The sequence below is a fragment of the Capsicum annuum genome, chromosome 12 (assembly GCF_002878395.1).
Source record: "Capsicum annuum cultivar UCD-10X-F1 chromosome 12, UCD10Xv1.1, whole genome shotgun sequence".
Lineage (NCBI taxonomy): Eukaryota > Viridiplantae > Streptophyta > Magnoliopsida > Solanales > Solanaceae > Capsicum > Capsicum annuum.
Window position 1 is genome coordinate 174359444 of NC_061122.1, and position 12787 is coordinate 174372230.

At 34.8% G+C, this 12787-nt stretch overlaps 1 long non-coding RNA gene across 1 annotated transcript; it reads right to left on the minus strand.

Moving 5' to 3' along the window:
- Positions 1–4878: 4878 nt before the first annotated feature.
- LOC124889403 lies at positions 4879–8100 on the minus strand. The gene is made up of 3 exons (XR_007048360.1): positions 7138–8100; positions 5402–6075; positions 4879–5321 (listed from the first exon to the last, which is right to left on the minus strand). It is a non-coding gene; the product is annotated as an uncharacterized LOC124889403 (long non-coding RNA).
- Positions 8101–12787: the final 4687 nt, after the last annotated feature.

Genomic DNA, 12787 nt, shown 5'->3' on the forward strand with positions numbered 1-12787 from the left:
GCTATCGCAAGGTCATTTAGGATTAAAAGTATAATCCTTTAGACTAGAGTTAGTCTACAAATCAAAGTGTCTAGAGTTAGTCATTGGAGTTGGTAGCAATAAAGGTATTATTATAAGTTTCTTGTGATAGAGCTATCGCAAGGTCATTTAGGATTAAAAGTATAATCCTTGTAATTGCGGAAGTCAGCATTCAATCTTTCTTTAAGATAGTGAAGTGGTTGAAAATTCTATGAGGTAAGTTGTTATTTTACTCCCTTGATCAAGAAACCTAGTAGATTGTCGTAGATTGCCCCTTTTTTTAGTTTTTCAAGATGAGAGATTCTACGTCTTCTTTTGGCAGTACTACCAAACCCACAAACTCAACCGTAACAAACCCTACCTCAATTATAGTTCAACAAGACAACTCACCTTTTCTAACGGGAGTTATTCTTGATGAAATGAATTTCTCACTATGGTCTCAATTGATGGAGATGCATATTGGAGCTTGAAACAAGGTTGGCTACCTTACTGGTAAAACAAAGAAACCCAAACGAACTAACTCGAATTATGCAATATGGATTATGGAGAATCATAAGGTGAAAAACTGGTTGATTGACTCGATAAGTCCCACCTTAATACAACGATTTATCAAACTTTCAACAGCAAAGGAAATCTGGGAAGTTGTTGCCAAAATATTTTATAATGGTTCGGATGAGACTTGATTGTTTGAACTTAATCAGAAATCCTTCACCACTATGCAGAATGGAAGGCCTCTGTCTACGTACTATAATGAACTGGTTGAAATTTTTCATGAAATTGATCACCGAACAAATAGGCAGGATGAATCCGTTCAGGGTATTTTTCAGATGCACTCTATGATGGCAAGGTTACAAGTTCACATATTTCTCAATGGACTTGATGTAGAATTTGATAAAGTTCGTGGAGAGATTCTACGAAAGGACCCAAAGCTTGATCTTGAAAATACATATGCTTTTGTCAGAAGAGAAGCTCAACAGAGGCAGACTATGAGAAGTGCTCGGTTGATTCATGAGAGTTCTGTCATGGCTGTCCATCGTAGCAGTCCTGTTAAAGGCCAAACTAATCAGTCATCTGGTAAGCCTAATAATCTTACTTGTAGCCATTGTGGTGACTCAGGACACTCAAAACAACGATGCTACGAGATCATTGGCTATTCGGATTGTGGGGTTTCTCGAAGAAACCACGCAAAGTCATTCAAAACTGAGCCGCAACCACAACTACATCAGGAGTTAGTCAGCCAAACAATGATGGTAAAATAGAACCTCGTGTTAATATGACACAGCCAGGTATTACCAGTAATAATAATGTTAATATTACTGTACCTTCTGTGAGTAGTACTTGGATTATTGATAGTGGAGCATCTGATCACATGACCAAGGACTGAGATGAATTACAATCATTAAAAACATCTTCTCAATCCTTTATTTCTACTGCTAATGGATGTACTTCTCCAGTTATAGGAGAAGGACCAGTTGTCATAACATATACTTTAAAACTTAACACAGTTTTAGTTGTACCTTCTCTTGATCATAATCTTCTATCTGTTAGCCAAATTACCTCCTTTCTTAATTGTACTGTAACCTTTTGGCCTCTTTTTTGTATCTTTTAGGATATTCTGACTCAGGGGACTCTTAGTTATGGTGTTAAGCGAGGAAATATCTACTTTGTGGAATTGACTAAAGGTAGAGAGAAGAAATTCAATCATGCATTCCGCACACATAGGGTTGAGAAGGCACGCGACCATATATGGTTATAACATAGGAGGCTTAGACATATCTCGTTTGGTTATCTTCAGAAACTTAAACTAGATTTGTTTTTAGGTTTAGATAGCTCAGTTTTTCATTGTGACATTTGTGAATTAGCGAAAAATCATCGTGTTCCATATTTATCAAGTTTAAATAAATATTCTGAGCCTTTTGCTGTTATACATTCTGATATTTGGGGCCCTGCAAAAGTTGAATATCTGTCTCAAGCTCGTTATTTTATTACTTTCATAGATGAATATACTAGAATGACATGGATATAATTACTTTGGAAGAAGAGTGATGCATATATTGTGTTCAAAGATTTTTATAATATGGTACATACTCAAAATCAACAATAGATTCGTGTTTAGCAATCTGACAATGCAATGCAATTTATGCAATCTACCGTTAATGAATACCTTCAGCAATGAGGTGTACGTCATCAAACATCTTGCACATATACACCACAATAAAATGGTCTAGCAGAAAGAAAGAACATACAGATTATAAAGATTGTTCATGCATCTCTCCTTGGCATGAATATGCCAAACATTTATTGGGGGAAGCGGTTAAGTCTGCGACTTATCTTATTAATCGAGTTCCATCTCGAGTCATTAATTTTGAGACTCCGCAGCAAAATCTCCATTCTCTTTGTTCTCTTCCACATCTGCCGAACTTAGAGCCAAGGGTGTTTCGTTGCACAGTTTATACTTACATTCCCAAAGCTCTGTGAAGAAAGTTAGATCCTTATGCAAGACGGTGTGTGTTTATTGGCTATTCAAAATTTTAGAAAGGATACTGGTGTTATGACCCACGAAATAAGAAATTATATATTACTCTTGATGCATCTTTCCGTGAGTTAGAACCTGGCGCAATAACACCCTCATCTCTTCTGGGGGAGAGTGACAAAGAAAATACTAGAATGAATGTAGCTTTAAGGGGAGAAACAGAGTTCCTGGAAGTAGAAGCTTACGAGGAAAGATTAAATGCATATACTGTGAATCTTGGAACAAGATGTAGTCTCACACGAAGACAACGAAGGAACCAGGAAAGAAGGAAATAAAAGTCACAAAGACACAATTGAAGAAAATGAAGAGATTATTCCAGAAAGAATAACAACCACGCCATTAACTAATGAGTCCTCTCAGAATGTTCTACATGATCATATACCTTAGGTACCTCTATCTAATGACCCTTATCTTTCTCCTTCCTATTTTCCATCAAGAAAAAATAAGGGTGTACCAAGAATAAACTATGAACCTGATCTTAATGCCAATTCGAAGTATCCCATTAGAAATTATACCTCCACCAAAAGATTATCAACATCATATGCTCTAACTGTTAATCAATTATCCAAAGTATCTATTCCTAGTGGTGTGCAGGAAGCATTAGCAGAATCACAATAGAAGAAGGCAATGAACGAAGAAATGAAGGCCTTGCAGAAAATCAAACTTGGGAACTAGTCTCACTACCTAAAGGAAAGAGGATCATCGGGTGTAAATAGGCCTATTCTGTAAAGCTTAAAGCAGATAGAAGTGTTGATAGGTATAAGGCAAGGTTGGTAGCAAAAGGATACACACAGAAGTATGGAGTGGACTATCAGAAAATATTTGCACCAGTGGCTAAACTCATACTATTCGTGAGACGTAAAAATGCATTATTAAATAGTGAATTAGGGGAAAAAGTTTATATGGAGCTACCACCCGAAATTATGCAGGAGCACACTTACAAAAAAAAGGTATGCAGATTAAGAAAGGCATTATACGGATTAAAACAATCACCATGGGCATGGTTTGGACGTCTCACGTCTGTAATGACATCAGTGGGTTATAAACAGAGTAACTCTGATCACACTCTCTTTATAAAACACAACAAAGAAAAGGTAACTGCATTGATTGTGCATGTTGATGATATGGTCCTGATAGGAAATGATTCTGATGAAATGGATCAACTTCAGAAGTTCTTGGCATCAAAATTTAAAATGAAAGACCTAGGACAATTGCGATATTTCCTAGGCATTGAAGTATCAAGGTCGATACAGGGAATTTTCCTTTCTCAAAGCAAATATATACTAGACTTGTTGATGGAGACAGGGATGCTAGCATGCAAGACAATTGAAATACCTATGGAGACAAACCACAAACTCGAGAACTCTTTTGACAGAGAAAATAAAAGATGTAGGCAGATATCAACGTCTAGTAGGGAAGTTAATCTATCTGACTCATACAAGGCCAAACATTGCATATGCTGTAAGTGTTGTGAATTAGTTCATGCAAAATCCAACAGAATATCATATTGAAGTTTTCTATAGAATTTTACAATACTTGAAAAGAGCTCCAGGAAAAGGGCTTTTGTTCTTAAAGAATGAGAAAACTATCATTGAAGGCTATACAGATGCAGATTGGGCAGGAGATCAATTGACTAGAAAATCAACAGCGGGTTATCTCACTTTTGTCGAAGGCAATCTTGTCACATGGAGAAGTAAGAAGCAAAAGGTTGTCGCAAGGTCTAGTGCAGAAGTAGAATTTCGAGGGATGGCCAATGGCCTGTGTGAGCCATTATGGATTAAATATGTTCTGAAGGATCTTGGAATTGAATACATAGGGCCTATGAACTTGTTCTGGGATAATAAGGCCGCAATTCAAATAGCGCAGAACCCCATTTAACATGATCGCACTAAGCATGTTGAAATAGATTGACACTTCATTAAGGAGAAGTTAGATCAAAATATTATACATTTTCCATTTGTCAAGTCCAAAAGTCAGCTAGCAGATGTACTCACCAAGGTTGTATCAGGAAAGGTCTTCTACGCGATGATTGGGAAGTTGGGCATGATAGACATCTATGCACCGCCTCGAGGAGGAGTGTTGACATTAGGAATATTATGTAATTATGTATTTCTAGTACAGGTGACAAAAAACTATTTGTATCTATATATACCCATTTTAATAGATGAATAAAAACAACCATACATAACCTAAATTTCTACAATAATGAGCATCCTAAAAAGTTGTCATTAGTAGTAGAAATATTTCCAAGTAAAGTAAAAAAGTTCATAATAACAATATGACAAAACATCAAACCTCGCGGATTAGAGCAAAACTTATTTTGCCATTAGTGTGCAGATACTTAAACTTTTTCGTATTCTCTTTGTTAGTAATGGAAGTATCCTGCAATACAATATTTACGAATAAGTTTTTAATAAAAAGATTGAGGCAGTGAAGGGTTAAACACACAAAATTTAATTCCTTATATTGAAAGAAAGAACAACGTTAAAAGGAAAGTCAGGCTTGATGAGTTCAATGATAAATGCATGCTACTAATAATATAACAATTGTCCATATTGATATCATACCTTAGCTTCTTCGAAGTTTCGATACTTCAGGATATCCTCAAATACAAATTCTAAAATAGTGTTAGGCCTATTGCCCTTTGAATTTCATCGTTGGCATAGGCATAACAGTATTTTTTCTTAAACATGGCCCTATACCCTCTAAAAGCAACATCAATTGATCTTATAGCCCAATCTTTCCTGTTGTTGGGAATGTCATATTTCTCCTATAATTTGGTTCAATTGGGTTAGTGGCAAAACTGTGAAAAACTTTCAAGTAGAAATCAAAGTATTGAGAAGTATGAACCTGGATATAGCTCCACATATCATCGTGTGTCTTCAACTGTGTCCAACTAACATTAAGAGGACAAAATGTCCTGTTCCTTGCCAATGTGCCAAGAAAGCTGAAAAACTCAGTGACTGCTGCTTTAGTTGGACCAATAGGCTGGTTCAACTCATTTAGCACTATCAGTTAACGATCACTCCGTCGTGTACTACTTGCATTTGTGTAACTCCTCTTTTTCTTTTTCTAATTGAAGGGACTACAATAATATGAACAATAAATTATTGGAATGCCGATAATTTTAGATTAGTAAGAACTAATATATATATATATATATATATATTAGGAAGTTGTGACTGATCTTGCTGCACTTGTTCAACTACTGGTTGTGATGAAAGAGTGATGGAGTTTGGCAATTCTTGTTGCACTTGCTCCTCTACTGGTGCTGCAGGAAAGATAGAATCATGAGACACTTGTTGCACTTATTCTGGTACTTGAGATATATCTGGAACGTTGTTTGACTTCTCCTTCTACTTTTGATGTTTTTCCTTTGCATTTATGTGGCCTGTATTCTTCTTCTTCTTCTTGTGTTCTTGTATTTGTTTGTTTCGTAAAGCTGCTAGTGATCCAGCTGAAACAAAGTTCTTAACTTTCTGGTGATTTGTTGAAAGCCTTTTGATTCATGATTATTCAAGTCACTGTAAGTTCCGAAAATAAAATATCAAATAGGTTCATAGTAAGTCTAGATAACATATTATCACTCCAGAATAACAGAAAGCAAAAGCAATATCTTCAGAATAAAATTTATACTTGTAATGACCTCCTGAAGTTTAATACCAAAAGGGGAAAAACAATATTAAGGGACCTGATCAAGTAATGAAGATATGACAGAACAATAGTACAACATTAGCAACATAAACTAGCAATATAAACAACAACGAAAGTACAACATTAGAAAAAGTACAACATTAACAACGAAAGTATACCATTAGCAAAAGTACAGAAAATGATAAAGTTCCCTAGTTCCTCTTTATATTTCCAATCTGCCAACCCCAACATGTGCAGTTCAAGCTTAGTTACGATTTTGACTCCAGTAAACCAGCAGAGGCCTTGCTATGAAGAATCTCTAAGATTCATATTCTACTCCAATCGTGAAAGAAATATAAAGAAGAATAAAATAACCAAGAAAATTAGAAGCAGGAAAAAAAGGTTTTCAGTGAATCGAAGGCAAGAATTGTCAAGGTTTGGCATTTGGATCAAGTCCATATTGTTACCTCAACAAGTTCAGCTCCACCCCAAGGAAGGCACTATAAGATGCAAGTAATATATAAGTCAGCACTAATTCACTTGGTTGGATAACTTTGCTGCACATCTAACACCACAAACCATATATTAACCTCACCACAAACCACTAATATTGCACTCAATCCCAACTGATAGAGTAAAATCATAACTAAGTTACAGAGAGAGGGAAGGGTGCAAATTATGGTTTTGAATGAAATTGGTCGTGAGGAATGTTTTGCTGGGATAATTTCACCCACAAGGATTGGAACATACATCATAACTTTGGTAAATGTACTTCATGCACACTTCTATTTTTTTCCAAATATCGCACACATTAACCAAAAGGCTCCCAAACGCCTGCTCTCATTCCACTTAGTTCTCAAATTCAAATAAAGAACATAATAGATAAACTACAGAGCACTCTTAGTTGGAGAAAAACATCAAAGCAGCAAAAGTAGCAGATTCCTAGAACGTACCAAAATAGTCAAAAACCTCATCAATATACAGATCCTGTTGCACTGTCCAGTCTCCAACGTATCCTAAGGGAAAACAACAATTGTAAAAAGGACAACTCATACAGAGCAATACAAGCCCACATTACAAATTTGACTGTACTTAACATTGATGGAACTGCCTTTAACTCCTCTCACACCACTTCTTCAACAACATGATGAGAATACCAAAAGTGTATAAACAAAGAACTCTCTAAGCATCAAAACTGATCACAGTTATCCAGTTATTTTTCATCACCAACACTTGATACAGCCAGTAAAATTGTGACTTCACATTTCAAACCGAATGTTTCAGCAGTGGTTTTAGCCTCTAAAGCTAGCTTTAGCAAATATTAAGAAACAGAAAACATGAGATAAACAATCTAGTGGTACAAAAGGATATTTTCTACCAAGGTACTAGCAATAACTTTTTTTAATTGAGATTACACAAAATTAAGATCTTACAATTTTCTTTCTTATTTTCTCTAGAAAAAGACTATTAGCCTACATTGTTAGATGTACTGAACCTATTTTCTTATATCTCATGTATAAGCAAGCCTCTTCTAATGTATAAAATTTTTTATATCAGTACTTTTTACTTTTATTCAAGCTTTTCTTAAGATATGTGTTTTTATATCAAGTTCCAGTAAATTCTTTTAGAAGTGTCTACATGTAACACCAGTTCTTTACCCGTCTCCTTACACATGTAACACCAGTTGACACAAACAACCTTATACTTTTTACGGTTTTCAGCCGTCAAAATCACTCCACTAAAAGCTAGCCAAGTGAGAAACACACCTTCCTCGGTATCGGCGCTATCCAGATTTTGGATGAAATAATTTTAACTTCTCGTGACGCTTTTTGTTGAAGGAAGGCTTATATTGACTATTAATTGTCTGTATTTGGCAACACCACATATATATTTATAAGTATGTGATGAAGATAGTTAAGAGGTGAGAAATAAGGATCACGAAGGAAAACATGCACTAAACAGAATTCAAACGAGAAAAGGATGATGTAGGATAACTTACCAGTGTTCCATAGAGAGGTATCATGTGAGGCAATTGCTTAGCACACTGAAGAGGGAACTGCCAACGTATAGAGAAATGAAGTACCTAATTCAGCACACAATTCAATAGTATGTGTGTTACTCTGCCAGAATTACCTTTCATAAGTCTAAGAAACCATGTAAATACTTACACTAGCTACTCTTTCAGAATTACCTTTCTACTACCAAGATGCTGTCTTGGGTTGACATTGACTCGTTTATGTATTTACCTTTACGAAGATGTTCATTTTCCCTTATCTAAGTTGGTATTGCATTCGTGTTTCCTTTTCCTTGATTACAAAATAGTTTGATGGTCCACTTTTCTGTATTGTCATACTTCCATGTGAATCATTAATGTTATTTTGAGGTTAGAATTAGCTAAGCAGATATCTGGCTTATTTTTATCTGACACACTTTCGTTTAATTTCTGTTCAATAGATACAAGTCCTAGTTGAAATGTTTCAATGAAAAAATTGGGCTAGTGTAAGAGGTTGTTTATGTATTTAACCTATAAAAAATGATAGAAAAATGGTGGAACAAATTTGAAATTTGAAAACATGTGATTGGAACATGAAGGCTTTGTGAACACTGTAGAAAAATGGTGAAACAAATTTGAGTTATAGGGAACCAGATTTCATCTTGGACAACAAAACGAAAATATTCAAAGGAAAATTGATAAGCTGGAACATACAAGTTAGTGTTGCTGGACAAAGAAGAAAAATGAAACTCTTCTCAACCACATATAGTTTAGAAGACAGATCTAACTATGGGAATTGACAAAAGAAAGCCTCAAACTGAATCAAATGGAAGTTGAAACAATAAGAAAGAGGGAAGGCAAAAGTAAGAAACCTCAAACAGTAGAAGGTATATCATTTTTGTGCCTTTTTAGTATATCAGCTCTACATTCCAATTAGATATGAATACCCACTAGCCTAGGTATTTGATCACCACTACTAAGTTCAGGTAATTCATCAGATTCATCAATCACATGCAAAGTTTCAGAGGTGTGATTTCCACGCAAGAAGATTATGAATCCAGAATCAAACAACAGTTTTCGAATTTCCAAACCATGTAAGCAAATAACTAGCAACATAGTGCCATTCAAAAGTGTAAGTCCACATTCAAATTTGCAAATTAAGCAAGAAAAAGATCCCAATAAAACCAATGCTTTAAATTTGCTATAGCATTCAAGGGACCAAACAACAACAACAATAAACCCAGTGTATTCCCACATAGTGAGGTCTGGGGAGGGTAAGATGTACGCAGTCCATGCCTCTACCTCTAAAGAAGTAGAAAGACTGTTTCCGATTGACCAATAGCATTCAAGGGACCAAAGGATAAAAATATCATTACAGCAGGGAGATTTTGGTTTAGTCATCCATGCTTTTTGATTAACTAATCAAATGTCAAAAAATACTATTATAAAGTCAAGAGTTAAAAGGTGAAAAGTTTTACCGATGAGGCCAAAATTCTCTTCAATGATTCACTAGCTTTCTTTGAATGGGACTTTGAAAATTTTGCAAAATTATAGTATTTTAGAATTAAATTTGAAATGAAAATGATTAAATGATATAAGCAAACATGGATATAAAATATGTACAAAAATGAAATTTATCAACTCACAAAAAATAAAACTGATGATGAGCATATATTTAAAAGAACTTTCTTGTCTAATCATCTGCCTCCATCCAATCCCAATCAGTATCGTCAAACTCATTCTCCTCTTCGGATGTCTCTACAGCTATATCTTTTGAATGTTCAACAATAGATGGAATATCAACAACAACATTGGCTCCATCTTCTCTTGACCATCTAAAGTCACCCTCATCGAATCTTGTTGAGGGGCCAATGTCATCATTAGGCTCCCTCCAAAGTGTTTCTCCTATATTAGGGCAATTCTCTTCCTCTAGATCATACAAATCAACAGGGACTTTATTCCTTGCATAATAAACATATTTCTCAATTGTATCCGCAACATATTAAAACTTGATAAACTTGTGATGCCAACACAAAATGATCATCTTTACTGCATAACTTGTTGAAGTATACCCAAGTTAACCCATACCCTTCGACTTCATTCTAATACCAATCACAACTTAAAATACAACACTAAAACAACCATAGTAATCAATATCAATGATATATTAAATAACTCCATAATAAACCACCTCTATCTATAGGATTTTGGTCCCTCGCACTAGCAAAACTATCAGTTGTTGCTAATAAAGTCACTCAACTATTCTGAGTCTTGCATGGGGAATCCTGATCTTTTGTATAAAATCGATTTCCATTGATGAAATATGTTCTATATCTCTTGGACACCATATTGGGCCCCCTAGATAGCCATTTTACATGATGAGGTACTTCAACATTTTTAACTTTCTCTTCAAATCAATTGTTGAATTCACGACTATGATTCCTTGCTTTTACTCATTCATTTGATCTAGTATAATTACTGATTGAATTCTTATGTTTCCTGCAATAAAGAATATTACAAATATCATTAGTGGGCCTTTATAAATAGATGTTTATGTATGGAGTTTAATATGTAAATATCTTACTCGATGAACTTTTTCACTTCTTCATCTCCTTTGCTAAAAAGGGCATATCGATGTGCTTCATAACGTAACTTTGAATCCATAAAAAAGTGCAATTTTTTTTCTTCTCACTTCTAGTTGGATGACCATTCTTAAGGAATATAGGTGATGAATTTTGAATGGATTCCTCATCTTCAGTTTGGTACCTACTAAATCGTGTCTTCACACCATCATGTAGGTATCTTGAACAAAATGTCAAACACTCTTCAACCAAATAACCTTTTGCAATTGATGCTTCTGGACAAGATCGACTATGAACGATCCCCTTAAGGTTACATAGGCCCCCTCTCAATAAAATACATCCAATAAAGATGAATGGGACCCCCAAGCTTAATTTTATTCACTAAATAAACAGACAAATATAACATTATATTAAAAAATATTGAAAAATTATTTCAAGGTTAGATGTAATTTCACTAATTTTAGACTCCATTTTTTCAGTATCTCTCGGCCTAATTACCTTACTACATATGACTCTAAAGAATTTCCCAACCTAACAATATCAATGAAACATTCTTAGGTAGCACTTTTCTAACAACAACTTGTAGCAAGTGATACATTATAAAATGAGAATCATGACCTTTGTACCCTGATATCTTCATCTCTTTTATATGCACGCGATCTAATATATTTGAAGCACAACCTTTAGGTAATTTGACATTTTTAAGATGCTGCAAAATAATCTTTTCTTTTCTAGTTCCGTGAAGAAAGAACATTGAGCCAAACTTACATTTCCGTTACTATCTTCTACTGGTTGTAGCTCCTCCCATATTTCTATTTCTTATAGGTCATATCGAGAATTTACATGATCCTTTGACTTTTTATTCATCTCTAATAAAGTCTTAAGCAAATTATCACATATATTTTTTGTTTGTGCATTGGTGATAATGCTCAACTTACACCATTATTTTGATGCAAGGTGGTTGTCGTTAATATAAATTCAATAAGAGTCAGGGTCGTATCCACAAGGAGTGCAAGCTAGTTTTAAACACCTTTTGAGTATTGAGAGTTAACTCGTAATACACAACTAAAACTAGACATTAAAGTATGGTTGGTGGGGGTTGGGGGTTGGTGCAAATCTTTGTTATGCAAAACCACACACTAGTACTAATAAGGGATTTAACAGGTGACTAGTAAATCAAAATAATAGAAATCTTGAGGTTATGATACCTTAGGGGTCACTTATGTATGGGTAACCAAAGGTTACTCCAAGTATTAGTTAAGGGTTTGGGTAGACTAGGTTTATGGTATTAGTGTTAATCTTTCAACAAAACACTAAATTTCACTCATGGATTCTTTAGAATACCTCATGAGCATAACAAATTCATCAACCCAACACCTCATACTTGCATCTTTATTTCTAAGATAATGCTTATGAACATAGCACTCTCACACAACATCCCTATTTCTATGATAATGTCATGAGAGAAGCTAAATCAAAGTGTAGTCTACTACTACTCATCATCCATATCCCTCTTTTAAGGATTATATAGGATCCAAGCTAATTGAGGTTTTCACCCACAACTCTAAAGTCAAACCTATAGTATTAGCAAAACCCAACCTCCTTAACTAATTATTTGGACTAACAATTAACACCCACATAAAGTTAACCACCTAATTTCACACGACCCCAAGATAAGAATTTTAGCCACTCTTGAAATTGGATAAAAGAAATATACCCCATGTTGACATTTAATGCATCCATTAAAAATCAAGCAAGAATAATCCAAACTTCAATTTTGAATTACAACTAAAATCTCTTGAGAATTTACTAATTGTTATTTCCCCAAATTAGAATGGTTTTCTCTGCTCAAAACTTGAAAATTAGTTGAAATATACCCTAATTGTGCAAGGGTTTGTTCTTTTGAGTTTTAGTACTAAGCTTCACGAATTTACAATTCTTTCCTTGAAAAATTTCCACTCCATCGCGATCGCTCTTGGTTGACCGCGTTCGCAGCCCACGCAATTGTGGTGATCCCCTTGTGATTGC